This window comes from Phyllobates terribilis, unplaced genomic scaffold (genome assembly GCF_046119375.1).
Source record: "Phyllobates terribilis strain yellow unplaced genomic scaffold, ASM4611937v1 Scaffold_3__8_contigs__length_932513732, whole genome shotgun sequence".
Lineage (NCBI taxonomy): Eukaryota > Metazoa > Chordata > Amphibia > Anura > Dendrobatidae > Phyllobates > Phyllobates terribilis.
This window is the reverse complement of record NW_027362763.1, coordinates 851,292,896-851,310,762: the sequence shown is the minus strand read 5'-3', so window position 1 is coordinate 851,310,762 and position 17,867 is coordinate 851,292,896.

The following is a 17,867-nucleotide window of genomic DNA, read 5'->3' as shown; positions in this document are numbered from 1 at the left end:
AATGCTATGGGTGTACTTGATACTCATAATACCATATATAGAGGGGGTGTACTATGACACACATCATTTATCAACCTATATTGCTAAATAGTCAACCCCAAAATATCACCAGTTTTTGCAATTAGAATAAAATAACATACTTTATTGAGTTACAAAATGATTAATACAGTAATTCTAGTAGATAAGTATAAGGTGTTCAATCAATCCAACGTGAATGCCGTTGGATTTTTTCTCTGGTTACCATGTCGCCCTCCGGGCTAAATGAAAGATTATCTTTCTCACCGTTTATGTAAAAATACTCTTGATACACTCCCTCTCTGATACTTTTAAATGTATGTTGTTGTTTTTTTATAATATGTTATTTTAACTGATTGCGTCTTACCTTTTAGTGGGACATGATGTTCCTTCTTTTGGATGCCTCCACTTTCCTCTATATTCTGGGACTGAACAGATCCCACGTGTGTCCTGTTGTATCACCATCTGGAGAAGAATGAAGTATATATGGTGGCGAACTTAATTTTCAAACTGGGAACAGTTATAAATGTATATTCTGTTATGTATATATGCATTACTTATTGATCATAGTGTTCATGGTTTTACATGCAGATATAATGGTGCCACTAACATCTTTTTTACCCATACTCATTTGGACTGTCTCTTCTCGCTTTCCAGCATAAACATTCACACGTGTGTCTTGCGGCAACACTTCTGTTGGTTATTCTGATCTGCCCTTAGTCTGTCCCACAAACAAGATGGCCGCGCAGGAGTGCGCGTGCGCACTGGGTCCCTATTGCGCCGCTGTCACTGAAGGCATCCCTGCGATGCGACGCGGGTGTTGACGTCACAGGAAATCTTTCCTTGACCCGAGCCGTCATCATGATTGCCGGAAGTGACACATCGGCGTTATGGGACCCACTGCGCATGTGCCTATACCGGCAGCCAATTCTGCTAATTGCATCAAGTGACGGCAATATAAATGGATGCACAACTCATACACACCACACCGCCCCCCGAGGAAGCCCACCACGCGAAACGTGCGTCGGGGCGACGCTCACAGTCGGCCAGACATCCACGCCATGGGTAAGGTTTTTTTATGGCTTGAGAGGCTTATGACTTAGCACTGGTAGTGCACTATACACCCCTTTTTGAGCATTTGCTCTATGGGATCTTCGGCTTCTCGACATTCTTATGACATACCTGCACATATGCAACACTAACTTGCTGTGGTATATCTATTTATTTACTTTACCCTGTTGGCTAAGATGATGTATTGTACCTTTCTGTGATTTTCATTGATTGAACACCTTATACCTATCTACTAGAATTACTGTTTTAACCATTTTGTAACTCAATAAAGTATGTTATTTTATTCCAATTGCAAAAACTGGTGATGTTTTGGGGTTGACTGTTTAGCAATATAGGTTGATGAAATGCAGCACTGAACCTGGGGAGAGAGTAACAGATGATTTTACTATTTCTATAAGGAGCACATTGATTGCATAAAGAATTTTGAAGGGGGAAAACACTTTTAAACAACACATTGTCAGGCTTAAATTGCACAGAGGGCTGCCACCTGCCTCGCACCATTGGCCATGCCTGCAGGATGTATCTGCAGCAAAATTCATCAAGTGCATTTATTTTAAAAATTGAAGTAAAACCACAGCATATTTACCTCATTTCTTGAAAATCACAGCAAAAAAACGCACTGCTATGACTTGATGTGAGCGTGTTCTTAGAGCCAGAGCAAGGAAAGTTTGTGAATAATATGGAAACACTCTCCTATAAGCTCCCTTAATGGTAATTTTGCATGGTAACACTTTAGTGAATGTTCCCAGGAGTGGAATCATTTTATAATTAAACTCAAGAGGCCCTCATTTTACTGCCAGTATGTGTGAATATATCCTGTTAGTGGGGCGATCATTTTGCTACAAGGGGCCATTTGGCTGTAGCTATGTATTTTTGTATCACTTGTAGGGATTCACGCTCAGCAGTAGGCAGCGTTCACACAGGCACTGGATTCTTGTGTCAAAACAATGTGATGTTTATTTCCACAGGTTGCACAACACTGAAAAACAAAGCAATAAACACAAAATCCCTAGCCTTGTTCAGTCACTAACTAAACAAAATAGACCCTGGCTACTCATACACGTCTGAGTTAGTCCTAATCCGGTCACACACAACAGCTATGGTCCACAGCAACCATCGATTATTTCAGTTTGGTGCACACGGCCTGTGTTGTCCCTTCTCAGATAGAGAATCTGACTTGTCTTTCTCTTTAGCTCGAACACAATCCACACTGATCAGCTTCCCACAGCAGACTGACTCATTCTGAACACAGTGCCTGGCTCTAGACATAGTCAGCCAGGTACATGCAATCAGAACATGTAGTGCTAGGATTTAACCCTAGCCTGCCTGGAATTTCTATACACTGTATAAGTAAATGTGTACACATGTTTTAAAGCATATTCAAGTGTTTAAAGCACATTTACAAAGCAGTGACTTAAATACGGGCACCTAGGCACTAAGGTAATTGGAAACTTAGGGGCAATACATGGCAAATAGACATTTTGTGTTGCTATTTGCAGTTTCTGCCATTTTATTTCTTAAATTCCAGCATCCTATGGGTATGGCTTTATTTTATCAACTGTTTTCCAATAGATTTCACTATGGAAAAAAAAATCACCAGAAAAAGGTCAATTAAAATCAATGTACTGTATCCTCACCCATCCCTTGTAAATTGTGAGCCCTCATGGGCAGGGTCCTCTCTCCTCCTGTACCAGTGAGTGACTTCTATTGTCTAATATTATTGTACTTGTTTTTATTATGTATACCGCTTTTCACATGTAAAGCACTATGGAATAAATGGAGCTATAATAATAAATAATAATAATGTCAGACTGGGGTGCCACTATTAACCCACTCCAGGGCCCCACTTTTCAACTACATGCAAACGTGACATTATCCTCAATCACAAATGTATATAACCATGAACTAGGTATATTCTTAAATGAATTAGATGCTGCCTTTGTCTGTACATTGTGCCAAGTACTGCTAATATAAGGGGTGGTGACCCACTCTTACACAGGGGCCTACCGGAAGATTCTCCTGTTCTCCTGTGGGCTAGTCCAAGCTTGGTCAAAATGTCTAGACATGCAAACACCTGCCTGACAGGTTCCCTTTAAATGTGTTTTTGAAAGTGTTATTTACATAAATTACTGATTTTCAGCCCTGGTGACCTGATTTCTCCACCTGTATAGCCGCACTTCCAGGTTCATTCAAATAGTAAAAGCAAGCGTCTGCCCTCTCTGTGTCAGCACATAGCCAGTGCTGTGTATGAAGAGAGCTCGCTGTCAGGCTCAATCAAATAGCTAAACCAGCCTCCTTCACCTTCTGGAAGTGCAGCAGGTTCAGTGGGCAAAACAGGACATTTGGCTGAAATCATAATAAATGTATAATAGTAAGTAGAGAATTTAGTATTTTAAGCTCATTTGAAGGAAATCTGTCACACCTTTGGAGTTATCAGGTCTCTAATATGGGCATACAGGTTAGAGAAATGTAAATCTATACTTACCTGTACGGGCCATAGTAGAGGTTTGATTGCAGAGAGATTTCTATTCAATCTGTTTTTCTAGGCTTGGCGTCCGGGGGACGCCAAGAAATGCCCACCTATCTGCTTAATTTAAATATCCCCCCCTCCCCTGCCCACCCATGCATGTCACAGGGCCCTGTGATGTGCAGTCTAGAGCTGAACATCCTGCACATGCGCAATGCACTTTTTTTTTCCTGCGCTATTTTACTTGTCTGCTCCAATGCGCAGGTGCCGGGAGTCACTGTGACTTCCGCTCCAGTGACCTCCAGAAGATACACCAATGAGGTTTGGTCCCCACTTCCTCCTGGATAGCAGGATGCCGGGAGGAAGTGGGGACCAAATCTTATTGTTGCGCACGCCAGAGGTCACTAAAGCGGAAGTCACAGTGACTCCCGGAGCCTGCGCACTGGAGCAGACAAGTAAAATAGCGCAGGGAGAAAAAAAAAGCTCCTTCAGCTATAGGCGCATTGCGCATGTGTAGCACCCTGAGGATTCGGCTGCTACAGGGGTATTGCACCTCAACCCAGAGGTGTGATATTCCACTCCCGGGTAAGGATGGAGTGTGGAACTGAGCTCGGTAGGCTGCATGCACTACACACATCCCATTTCCGGGGAACAGACCAACGGTACTCCCACTTAGAAATGTGCAGGTACGACCGAGTCTGTTCCTGGCTGGAGTGGGAGGGGGGTGGAACATCCCAAGTAGTGTAGGGGCAGATAGGGGGAGCAGCCTGGGTAAAGTTAGGAGCTCATTGGGTGCTGGTCACCTGAGCTCACACATAGAGGGAGTATATAAGGTGGGCACCATCTAAGATCAGGGTCAGTCTGTCAGAGTCAGTAAGGAGAGCAGAGGAGCAGAGCGGCCTGAGCCAGAGTGAGAGAGGAGAAGAAGGAGAGACCCAGAGGGGGTGAAAAGAAAGGACTCTGAGAACCCAAATTCAATCCCCGGGTGAAGAGTCGGCAATAGGGTACCGGATCCCAAGCTGGTGGGGGCAAAAGCACACCCTAGCCAGAGACCGGAGGCCGTGGGCAGCGTCTGCCACGGCCACCCACCACATCCACCCCGAAGGCAGACCACGTGGAGGGTCAGGGAACCCAAGGCCAAGGGTCTCCCAACAGAAGGCCCGAGGGAGCTGGACCTAGGTGGATCACTAGTGGGGACGGCCAGAGGAAAGGACAGAAGGAGAGCTCAGGGTCACGCTCCGGACTTGCTTGGGGGTTGGCTGGATCCAGGACCTGGTGGACGCAGCACGGCTCGGGTGGTCACTTGAAGCTGGAGTGACCGGAACATCAGCAGTGAGTAAATACCCTAAACTGCACAACCCGACTCTGTCTTCATTACCATCTATGCTGCACCACCACAACCCCCATCCTCTGCACCTGACCCCCTGAGGCTATACCCCACCCGTTGGGGGTTATACCACCAAAAGCTGCACCAACACCATCAGCCTCAGCGGACCCTGCTGCAGCGGCGGCCATAGTGACCGCAATACAACGGGTGGCGTAGTCGACATTAAGAACTTAATAACATCTGTAGGACTGCCACATACAACTGAGTTTGACACCCTGGGCACGGACCGGGTCACAGCCACTCGGAAGACTACAACCCCCATCTGATCCGGCTCCGGGTATTCCCCTAAAGAATATGGCCCAGGGGGCGCGTCAACTTTGGCGTAGTCGGCAGGATTACGTGCCCGCAACACCCGGGTACTGCGTGCCTGAAGAAAAGAACAAGTTTACCTCAAAAAGAAGTCTCCTGCCGGTTCCGGAGGGTCCCCGCCATCGGACTCCATCACAGGTCGATTCCCGCCGGTTGTCCGCCATTAACAGCTTTTTCCCGCCATCTGCAGAGTTTCCCGCCACTGGGAAGCGGTTCCCGCCATTTCCAAAGGTTTCCCGCCTTGTCAGAGCGGACGCCATTATGGGCGTGCCAGAGGGTGGTGAGAGGCCGCCTCCCATCGTGGGCCAGGACCGAAAATGGCGCCAAAAGTGGAAACCGCCCCCACCAACAGAGACTGTGATGCTAGAGGTGTCTGTCAGCGTGAAAGAACCGCCTCTGGAGCTGACAGTCACCAAGTGGCCCCGGGACCGCCCTCGAAGGGGGAGGAGACGAAAGGAGAGAGCAAAGATGGGTGCCGCTTGGAGCAGTCTGGAGAGAGCGCACCCGGAGGCAAGAAGCCTGGAGAAGAGTATCGGAGGAGCTTACCCGGAGATGGCGAGAAAGCAGAGCAGCACCGGCCCGTTGGCCAGGAGCCTGCTAGAAACAGAGGAGGGAGAGCAGAGCAGCACCGGCCCGCTGGCCAGGAGCCTGCTGGAAACAGTGGAAGGAGAGCAGAGCAGCACCGACCCGTTGGTCAGGAGCCTGCTGGAAACAACGACCCCACTAGGCCTAGTGGAGGTCCTAGCACAGCTCCCCCGAGACCGGGAGTGTGCACAGACCGCTCTGGAGGGCCTCGCAAGGAGGATGGCCCGGGTGCAGCGAGAGACGTTGGCGGAGTGGAGCCGTGAGATGGCCCAGCAGACTGAGACCTGTCAGCGGAGCACGCCACCCAAGACGAGGAGACAGACCGCCTCTGAGGATGGCGCAGGAGGACTAAAGGCCGGAGACGGCGCCGAGAAGGGAGCCGAACGAGTGGAGGCAGGTAAAGGGGACGTCTATACCCCAAACCGGGAAACCGCGTACCTGCCCCAGCTCCCCGTCGCAGAGCCCGAAGTATCCCCTGCCGTGCCCGTCGCTGCAACGTCACCGCCGCAGACTAGGCCTCAAACGGGAGCCGCGACCCCTGTGACGTCACACGCCTCGACCCCGAGCGTGACCAAGCAGGAAGTACCACCAGCCTGGTCGCAAGGCCTAGTACCCCCGGGCGCCGCAATACCAACAGCGCCCCCTACCTCCGCGGAGCCCCCGGCCTGGTCGCAGGGCCAAGTAGCCCAGGGCGCCGCCGTCCTTACGGTGCCCTTCACCTTCCAGATACCCCAGGCCTGGCCGCAAGGCCCGGGCAACCCGGGCGCTAGCACCACCGCGCCCATAAGACCAAGAGTGCCGCACCTGGGTGAGGACCTGTACGCCCAGCATACGTGCCCGGATGGGCAGCCATTTATATGGCCACCGGAGTTTCACCATCCCCGACTCCGTAAAGAGAGACCCCTGGATGAACCCCTGATCCCGGCTCCAAAGCCCGTCAAGAGGATCTCGCCCCCGCTAGCAGAAGCGCAGTTTGAGTGGGACCCCACCGGAGAAGATCTCATGGGGTTCACTCAAGAGACTCGGGCAGCTGCAGCGGAGCGTGCTGAGTGCTGCCGCCAACAACTCGAGGTCTTCGAGAGGGAGCGGAGAGAGAGGCGGGTCCGGGAACAGCAAGCTCAAGTAAGGAGCGCGGAGCAGAAGAGCCGGGCCAGGAGAGACCCCCGTGCAGCGCATAGTCCCCGCACCACCGGGACTGTGATTAAGTTTAACATGCAGCATGGGTGGGGCTTCATCCGAGACCACCGCACCCCAGGTGACGTCTTCGTGACCAGGAGAGACGTTGAGTCCCACCTACCGGAGGGACACAGAGGTCGTGACCTTTACATCGGGGACGAGGTCACCTTCACCCGGCACAAGTGTGCCAAAGGACCCTACGCCCTCCATGTGCATCGCCTGACGGAGGAAGAGCTGCGGTGTGAGGAGGAAGAACAAGAGGACCCGGACGGGTCTGAAACTAGAGTTAAAGGAAACCATAAAGAAAGAGCAGGAGGATGTCGTCGTTAAGTACAGCGGAGCAGAAGCTGTATATAGTTGCCCGTCGGGGCACAGTGAACTGTTACTGTTGCTAATGTAGTCCCCGTTGGGACCATAGAATTGAACTGTTTACCCGTTTAACCCTTAAATCCCACTGACCGAGGACTGAGAGCGGTCATTCCTCCCTAATACCTGGCCGAGGACTGAGAGCGGCCACCTTCCCTTTTGTATATAGTTGCGCGTCCTAAAGCGCCCCCTACCGGTTTTATAGGAAAACCATTTTTTCAAGAAAAGACTGTCGCACTTTACCCGGTCACGCGTTGCACAGTGACCGGAGGAGGAGCAAGAAGCGAAGAAAAGTCTATATGAAAAAGTTTTATTGATATATATATATATATATAATGTTTATATGATGTTTTATTATGATGTTTATGCAAAAATTGTATGTTTTGGTGTTTTGTTCTTACAGCCCGAGGACGTGCTGTGATTTACCAGGGGGGAATGTAGCACCCTGAGGATTCGGCTGCTACAGGGGTATTGCACCTCAACCCAGAGGTGTGATATTCCACTCCCGGGTAAGGATGGAGTGTGGAACTGAGCTCGGTAGGCTGCATGCACTACACACATCCCATTTCCGGGGAACAGACCAACGGTACTCCCACTTAGAAATGTGCAGGTACGACCGAGTCTGTTCCTGGCTGGAGTGGGAGGGGGGTGGAACATCCCAAGTAGTGTAGGGGCAGATAGGGGGAGCAGCCTGGGTAAAGTTAGGAGCTCATTGGGTGCTGGTCACCTGAGCTCACACATAGAGGGAGTATATAAGGTGGGCACCATCTAAGATCAGGGTCAGTCTGTCAGAGTCAGTAAGGAGAGCAGAGGAGCAGAGCGGCCTGAGCCAGAGTGAGAGAGGAGAAGAAGGAGAGACCCAGAGGGGGTGAAAAGAAAGGACTCTGAGAACCCAAATTCAATCCCCGGGTGAAGAGTCGGCAATAGGGTACCGGATCCCAAGCTGGTGGGGGCAAAAGCACACCCTAGCCAGAGACCGGAGGCCGTGGGCAGCGTCTGCCACGGCCACCCACCACATCCACCCCGAAGGCAGACCACGTGGAGGGTCAGGGAACCCAAGGCCAAGGGTCTCCCAACAGAAGGCCCGAGGGAGCTGGACCTAGGTGGATCACTAGTGGGGACGGCCAGAGGAAAGGACAGAAGGAGAGCTCAGGGTCACGCTCCGGACTTGCTTGGGGGTTGGCTGGATCCAGGACCTGGTGGACGCAGCACGGCTCGGGTGGTCACTTGAAGCTGGAGTGACCGGAACATCAGCAGTGAGTAAATACCCTAAACTGCACAACCCGACTCTGTCTTCATTACCATCTATGCTGCACCACCACAACCCCCATCCTCTGCACCTGACCCCCTGAGGCTATACCCCACCCGTTGGGGGTTATACCACCAAAAGCTGCACCAACACCATCAGCCTCAGCGGACCCTGCTGCAGCGGCGGCCATAGTGACCGCAATACAACGGGTGGCGTAGTCGACATTAAGAACTTAATAACATCTGTAGGACTGCCACATACAACTGAGTTTGACACCCTGGGCACGGACCGGGTCACAGCCACTCGGAAGACTACAACCCCCATCTGATCCGGCTCCGGGTATTCCCCTAAAGAATATGGCCCAGGGGGCGCGTCACATGCATGGTTTGTTCAGCTCTAGACTGCATGTCACAGGGCCCTGTGATGTGTAGGGAAGGGCAGGGGAAGTGGGGAATATTTAAATTGAGCAGATAGGCAGGCATTTCTTGGCGTCCCCCGGACACCAAGCCTAGAAAAACGGATTGAATAAAAAGAGATTTCTCTGCAATCAAACCTGTAATATGGGCCATACAGGTAAGTATAGATTTACATTTCTAGAACCTGTATGCCCATATTAGAGGTCTGATATCGCCCAGGGGGTGACAGATTCCCTTTAACCATTTTCTTCTTGCTGGACATCCCTTTTAACATAGTTAGTGTTATGTCTTTTCAATGAACAATGCAGAATGATTATACAGTACAGACCAAAAGTTTGGACACACCTTCTCATTTAAAGATTTTTCTGTATTTACATGACTATGCAAATTGCACATTCACACTGAAGGCATCAAAACTATGAATTAACACATGTGGAATTATATACTTAACAAAAAAGTGTGAAACAACTGAAAATATGTCTTATATTCTAGGTTCTTCAAAGTAGCCACCTTTTGCTTTGTTTGCTTTGCACACTCTTGGCATTGTCTTGATGAGCTTCAAGAGGTAGTCACCGGAAATGGTCTTCCAACAATCTTGAAGGAGTTCCCAGAGATGCCTAGCACTTGTTGGCCCTTTTGCCTTCACTCTGCGGTCCAACTCACCCCAAACCATCTCGTTTGGGTTCAGGTCTGGTGACTGTGGAGGCCAGGTCATCTGGCGTAGCACCCCATCACTCTCCTCCTTGGTCAAATAGCCCTTACACAGCCTGGAGGTGTGTTTGCGGTCATTGCATTTAGTTGGACCATCATTTATTTTTCAACAGGACAAACCGGATGGAATAGCATGCCGCTGCAAGATGCTGTGGTAGCCATGCTGGTTCAGTATGCCTTCAGTTTTGAATGAATCCCTAACAGTGTCACCAGCAAAGCACCCCCACACCACCACACCTCCTCCTCCATGCTTCACGGTGGGAACCAGGCATGTAGAGTCCATCCGTTCACCTTTTCTGCGTCGCACAAAGACACGGTGGTTGGAACCAAAGATCTCAAATTTGGACTCATCAGACCAAAGCACAGATTTCCACTAGTCTAATGTCCATTCCTTGTGTTCTTTAGCCCAAACAAGTCTCTTCTGCTTGTTGCCTGTCCTTAGCAGTGGATCCTAGCAGCTATTTTACCATGAAGGCCTGCTGCACAAAGTCTCCTCTTAACAGTTGTTGAAGAGATGTGTCTGCTGCTAGAACTCTGTGTGGCATTGACCTGGTCTCTAATCTTAGCTGCTGTTAACCTGCGATTTCTGAGGTTGGTGACTCAGATAAACTTATCCCTAGAAGCAGAGGTGACTCTTGGTCTTCCTTTTCTGGGGCGGTCCTCATGTGAGCCAGTTTCTTTGTAGCGCTTGATGGTTTTTGCAACTGCACTTGGGGACACTTTCAAAGTTTGCCCAATTTTTTGGACTGACTGACTTTCATTTCTTAAAGTAATGATTGCCACTCGTTTTTCTTTACTTAGCTGATTTTTTCTTGCCATAATAGAAATTCTAACAGTCTATTCAACAGCACTATCAGCTGTGTATCCACCTGACTTCTGCACAACACAACTGATGGTCCCAACCTCATTTATAAGGCAAGAAATCCCACTTATTAAACCTGACAGGGCACACCTGTGAAGTGAAAACCATTTTCGGTGACTACCTCTTGAAGCTCATCATGAAAAGCAGTCATCAAAGCAAAAGGTGGCTACTTTGAAGAACCTAGAATATAAGACATATTTTCAGTTGTTTCACACTTTTTTGTTAAGTATATAATTCTACATGTGTTAATTCATAGTTTTGATGCCTTCAGTGTGAATGTACAATTTTCATAGTCATGAAAATACAGAAAAATCTTTAAATGAGAAGGTGTGTCCAAACTTTTGGTCTGTACTGTATATTGGAAAGGATATATTAAATCTGAAACATGATTTTGTCGGAAACTCCAGTGTCCAATATTTGAACAAGGAAAAGTAATCTTGCTGTAAATAGTTTAGGTTACCACTGAAAAACATATGTGATAGGAGATATTGATTTCTGAACAATAGCTGGTATATTGAGTATATTACCAGCATGTTCCTTCTACTTGTGTTATTGCTGTAGGCACTTCTGACTAAGCTATTTCATATATATTACCAGCAGTTCAATTCTTTCAAACAATTACTTTTAGACAATATATCTTCTATTGAATTCATTCTTGCTCCACAAATGTAACTTGACTTATTTGGCTAGAATGTGGAAAATATTGTCTTTTGACACAGTGAATGGCATTATGTACTATGGAGCAGTCTTCAGGATATGAAAGCAATACTTAACATTATCTATATGATCCCAGGTTTGTTTTCTCAAATCTCTTGTTCTACTTCAGGTTACTAAAACTATTAAAGTAGCACTACCATCAAAATTTTTATCCTCTTAATATATTGCACTCAACATATTATATGGCACTGCGTACTTACAATTGCTCATTTTGCCCTTCTACCCTGTTAATCCTTCTCTTTTTCATTAGGTCAATGACATCACGTTATTAAAAACAGACTAGCTGTATCCTTCTAATCTGTATGCAGAAACAGGAAGTCTCTTTTCCCTGCATGTGTGCTCCATGGACAATGTTACCAGGTGTGCATCTTGTAAGATGTAAGCATGCCTTGAACAGTCGTTTGAGGGTGAATATGTCTGCGCTCGATGTCAGTGAGTTACATGTTTGGAAGCCCAGGTACTGGATCTAAATATGCAGCTTGCAACACTCAGGAGCATTGAAAAACTCGAGAGGAGTTTAGAGCTCACTGAATTTGCGCTGGCTGGGGCCAGTGATATGGAGGAGGTTGGAGGTGGGGAAGATCAGGAGCCAGAAGTACATAGCTGGTTAAATATTACAAGAAGGGGCAGGGGGAAAAGTGCCAGGGAGCCCAGTCCAGATCTGGCACAACCTGTAAATATGCCTGTTTGGTTAATATTAGGAATGCAAGTCCAGGACTGAAATCACTACAGCAGGTCGTTGCTACTAGCAATCAGGAAAACGACTGCTGTAGGAAGGAGGGAAATAGGAGTGCAGCAAAGGCCAGACAGATGTCGGTGGTAGGGGACTCTTTAATCAGGCAGACAGACAGGGCCATCTGCCGCTGAGACCGTGAATGCTGAACAGTATGTTGTCTGCCATGTGCTTGGATTCGACATATTGCGGATCGAACAGACAGATTGCTGGGTGGAGCCAGGGAAATCTCATAAGTCATGGTACACATCGGTACAAAATGGCAAAATTAGAGGGAGGTGGAATGTCCTAAGAATGATTACAAGGAACTAGGAAAGAAGCTGAAGGCCAGGACCTCCAAGGTGGTCCTTTCATAAATACTATCGATGCCACAAGCATAACTAGAAAGACAGCGGGAGCTTAGGGAGATAAATAAGTAGCTTAGAAATTGGTGCAGGAAGGAAGGGTTTGGGTTCATGGAGAACTGGGCCAACTTCTCTGTCAGCTACAGGCTCTATGGTAGGGACGGGCTGCACCTCAATGGGGAGGGTGCAGCTGTGCCTTTGGACAAAATGGTCAGATGGATGGAGGAGCTTTTAAACTAGCACCTGAGGGGAGGGACGGTAGTTGTACTAATAAGATGATAGAGAGAGTAGACAGAGAGAGAGTGAGACAGTAGGGGTTAATGAGGATTTAGAGGGGCTGGTATATGCAAGCAAAGTAGGGAGCTGAGCAGACGTAACAAATGTGCTAATAATATTAAATGCCTGCTGGCAAATGCAAGAAGTCTCGCAAACAAAATGGCTGAACTGGAGAATCTTAGGTCGGTCACAGAATACGATGTGGAAACCTGGCTGGATGAAAGCCATGACTTAATGACAAATGTAGGGGGTTACACTACATTTAGAAAGGACAGGAAAGACAAAAAAGGTGGAGGGTTGTGTATTTTTGTAAAATCCAACTTAAAACCTGTGCTAAATTATGATATTGGGAGGAGCTTCGACAATGTAGAGTCAGTATGGGTAAATGTACATGGGGATGGCAATAATGGAAAGCTGCTAATTGGAGTTTGTTACAAGCCACTTAATATAGCTTAACAGGTAGAGGATGAAATGCTGCAACAAATTAAAAAGGCAGCAAATAGTAATAGGGTCCTTATTATGGGGTTTTTAATTATCCAGACATTCAATGGGACATAGAATCTTCTGGTTGTGCTAAAAGCTGCAAGTTCTTATCCACAGTACAGGACAATTACCTCTCTTAGCTTGTAGATGAACCAACCAGGGGAGATAATCTGCTGAATTTGGTTCTGTCAAATAGACCAGATACAATTTCAGATTTACAGGCCAGGGAGCATTTTGGAAGCAGTGACCATAATATGGTAAGTTTCAATGTAATTTTCAATCAAACATACAAAAGGGGGAATGAAAAAGCCTGGAACTTTAGGAAAGTTGATTTCAACAAATTAAGGGAAGAGCTTAATCATGTAGACTGGGACCATGTCATGGTAACTGGAGATACCGAACATAAATGGGGCATGTTTAAGGAAATACTACTAGAATCCTGTGGAAAACGTATACCCTCTGGTAATAATGTGTTAAGGAATAAAAAGAAACCATTATGGATAAATAAGACATTATAAAGTTTAATAAGACAAAAACAAAGGTCATTCAAAATCTTGAAGCCCAAGAATACAGAAATAGCATTTCAGAAGTATAAAGATTTAAATAAGAAATGTAAAAAGGAAATTAAGCTAGCAAAGTTATGTACAGAGAAACATATTGCCAGCGACATTAAAATAAATACCCAAAAATTGTATAAATACATCAATGTCAAAAATAAAAAAACAGATGGTATCGGCCCCTTAAAAGATGATAACAACAAGACAATTATAGAGGACAAAGAAAAGGCTGAGATATTAAACAAGCACTTTTCACCCATCTTCACCAATGAACTGTCTGTTCCAGAGATCATTCAACTAGTTTATCACAAAAAGAAGTACACCTGCTTCTGAGCAAATTAAACATTGACAAATCCCCCAACCCAGATGGCATTCATCCACGGATACTGAAGGAGTTGAGCTCAGTAATTGACAGACCACTATATCTCATATTCTTAGACTCTCTTGTAACAAGGGTGGTGACACAAGATTGGAGGATGGCTGATGTGGTACCGATATTTAAGACAGGTAAGAAGGTGGATCCAGGTAACTACCGTCTGACATCAGTAGTGTGCAAAGTTTTTGAGGGCATCACAAAAGATGACCTGCAGAGATATATCCCAGAGATTAATATAATAAATAATAACCAGTACGGATTTAGGAAAGATAGGTCGTGTCTAACCCACATGTTGGGTTTCTATGAGGAGGTAAGTGCAAATGTGGACATTGGTAATGCAGCTAATGTAATTCATCTAGACTTTGCAAAGGCATTTGATACTGTGCCACATAACAGCCTTATACTGAAGCTACAGAAGCAAGGACTTGGGGGAACTATATTTAGATGGGTAATGAATTGGCTAAATGACAGAAAATAAACTCTAGTCATAAATGGTATGTTCACTAAATGGGATATAGTCAGCAGTGGGGACCGCAGGCAGGGCCAGCTCCAGGTTTTCATGGGCCCTGGGCGAAAGAGTCTCAGTGAACCCTTTAACACATATCACGATTCATGATGCACAGATATGGCAGAGAAATATAAAGTATAATGCCAAAGATTTTACTTACTTCTTACATTACATGAGTGATATCTATTGTAAGTTCTACAATAGCTCAGAAACCGGTGAATCCATACAGAATACTGAACCCCATATAATGCTCCATACAGAATGGGCCCCATATATTGCTCCATGCAGTAAGGACCCCATGTAATGCTCCATACAATAAAGGCCCCTTATAATTCTCCATGCAGTATGGGCCCCCATATATTGCTCCATACATGAAAAAAAAATACTCATCTCTCCTCGTTGGTCTCTCACCGGACTCCTCAGCAATGCAGTCTTCCGAATCTCTGCACTGTGATGCTCAGAGCAGAGGGTGTGCTGTAGTGACATCATCGGGCCCACTGACCTGAGATGTCAGAGCGTCAGAACAGGGAGAAGTAAGTATGGCAAGTGGTGGAACCCTGAGCAAGCAGGGGGGCACACTCTCAGGAGCTGGCACCAGGCTCCCCCGACTCACGGGCCCCATAGCGTGCCGATGTCCCCGATGGTGAGTGGGCCCCTCCCCGCTTGCCCAGGGCCACGACACTTGACTGGGAGCGCCAGGTGCTTACGTCGGCCCTGATCACAGGGATCTTTGCTAGGAACAATTATTTTTAACCTCTTTATTAATGACCTTGTTGATGGGCTCGAGAGTAAAGTGTCAGTCTTTGCTCATGACACCAAACTATGTAGAATATTAAAATCTGATCTTTACATTACAATATTGCAAAATGATCTGGATAAGATGTCTGAATGAGCAAACACTTAACAAATGAGGTTTAGTGTAGATAAAGTTAGAGTAATGCATCTAGGATGAAGTAATCCTATTGCTGCATATTAGTGTTGAGCGAGCACTAAAATGCTCGGGTGCTCGAAGCTCGGGCCGAGCTCGCCGTGATACTCGGGTGCTCGACCCGAGCAACGAGCCCAATGTTAGTCTATGGGAGACTCGAGCATTTTTGCGGTGGCACCCCCGGCAGTCTTTTAAAAGCCTAACAAGTGCCCAAAACGATAGTGACAGTGCTCAAATGACATGGGGACAGCATGGGGATCGCCCCAGGAAGCATTTCTGACCCCCAGGTCACTGCTGTCAACAACGTGGTCAGAGATATTAAGCCACTTTTACGGGCTCACAATAAAACGTTCAAAAACTAAAGTGAAACTTTTTTCCTGTGAAATATGTTAAGGAACATCCTTTCCAGGGAAAAGACTTGTGTATAAGTTAAAATAAATGACCAAAAACAAAAATACTCCTCCACACCTTCGGCTATGTTCAGAAGTAGCATTTTTTATGCGTTTTTGCACTTTTGTATTGCTTTCAACTATGACAAATGCATTCACCGGGAAATGTCATTTTAACATTTTGCAACCTTATCTGGCCATGTGCTGTGCGACACATGCATATAGTGCTGAAAAGACATGGGAACAGCATGGGGAAGACCCCTGGAAGCATCTCTGACTCCCAGGTCACTGTCTAAAAGTGTGCCCATCATAAGTGATCCTTGCCGCATCAGAAGATGCAGACTTGCAACTATCCCCATGCAAGTTCTAGTCCCAGGGCAGTGTTCAATTGTACCTCCCCCATTCCTTGCAATACAAGCGCAAGTATGCAGCCTGCCACCCACCCACCCCCAGGCTGCAATACCATACTGCTTGCTTGCTCGAACTTGAAATTGGGCCTTTTAGGCATGTGGAGGCGGAATCTGGCCACCACGTCATGGCTGTGTTGGCGGCCTGGAATCCATGCTCAGTCCCCAGCCGCCAGGTGGCCGGGTGTCCATACTCAGTCCCCAGCCGCCCCGCGGCCGGGTGTCCACATACGGTCCCCAGCAGCCCCTATTTCTCCTTGGAACATCCCCCCACACACTTTTCTTAGCCCGGCCTGCTTTAGGCAGCATTGGACGAGCCCACCAGAGAACCAGACTCCTCCGGTGGGCCCTGACTTCTCCATCGGTGGAGTTGAGAGTGCCAAGGTGAGGAGCATGATGATGATGGCAGAAGTTAGCATCTGCTTTATTTTCTTTTAATGCAAGTGTAATTGTGCAGCCTGCCACCCACTCACCCCCAGACTGCAATTCCATACTGCTAGCTTGCACTTGAAATGGGGCCTTTTAGTTTGGAGGAGGCCAAAGCTGGCCACTACCTCATGGCTGCTTCGGCAGCGAGGTATCCATACTCAGTCCCCAGCCGCCCCTATTTGTCCTGGTGTGCCTTATACATAGGATTAAGCGCGCATACCAAAACATTACCTGTGCCCTCCCCAGTGCATTTAGTGGGAAGGAGAGCCTATTCCGCTGTAGTGTGTGCATGCCAAACCCCTGTTCATGGTACATGCGAAGATGCCTCCCACCTTGCACCTGTCATTGCAGACTTGCAACTATCCTCATTCAAGTCCTTGTCCCAGGGCAGTGTTCAATTGTACCTCTCCCATTCCTTGCAATGCAAGCGCAAGTATGCAGCCTGCCACCCACCCACCCCCAGGCTGCAATACCATACTGCTTGCTTGCTTGCACTTTAAATTGGGCCTTTTAGGCATGTGGAGGCGGAATCTGGCCACCACGCCATGGCTGTGTCGGCGGCCTGGTATCCATACTCAGTCCCCAGCCGCCTGGTGGCCGGGTGTCCCTGCTTGCTCCCCAGCCTCCAGGGGGTGGCCGGGTGTCCATACTCAGTCCCCAGCCACCCATATTTGTCCCAGTAACCTTTCCCACACTTTTCTTAGCCTGGCCTGCTTTAGGGCAGCATTGGCCGAGCCCACCGGACTATCAGACTCCTCCGGTGGGCCCTGGCTTCTCCATCAGGGGAGTTGAGAGTGCCAAGGTGAGGAGCATGATGAGGATGATAGAAGTTAGCATCTGCTTTGTTTTGTTGCAATGCAAGCGCATGTATGTAGTAGCGGCTAGGCCTGAGGTGGTCAGCGTTTTGGCGCATATCCTACCTCCTCCGAGGATTGCTGGATGTTTTCCTGCTACTATCCAAGTTCTATGACTCCCATTAAAACAAAGCTTCAGGTGATAAATGATGGATAAGGTAGTGGCAAAGGAGAAAGAGCAGGAGGAACAGGGACCATTCACATCAATATCAGGCCAGTCAACCAGATATGTCTTGTAGGATATGTTTCTGT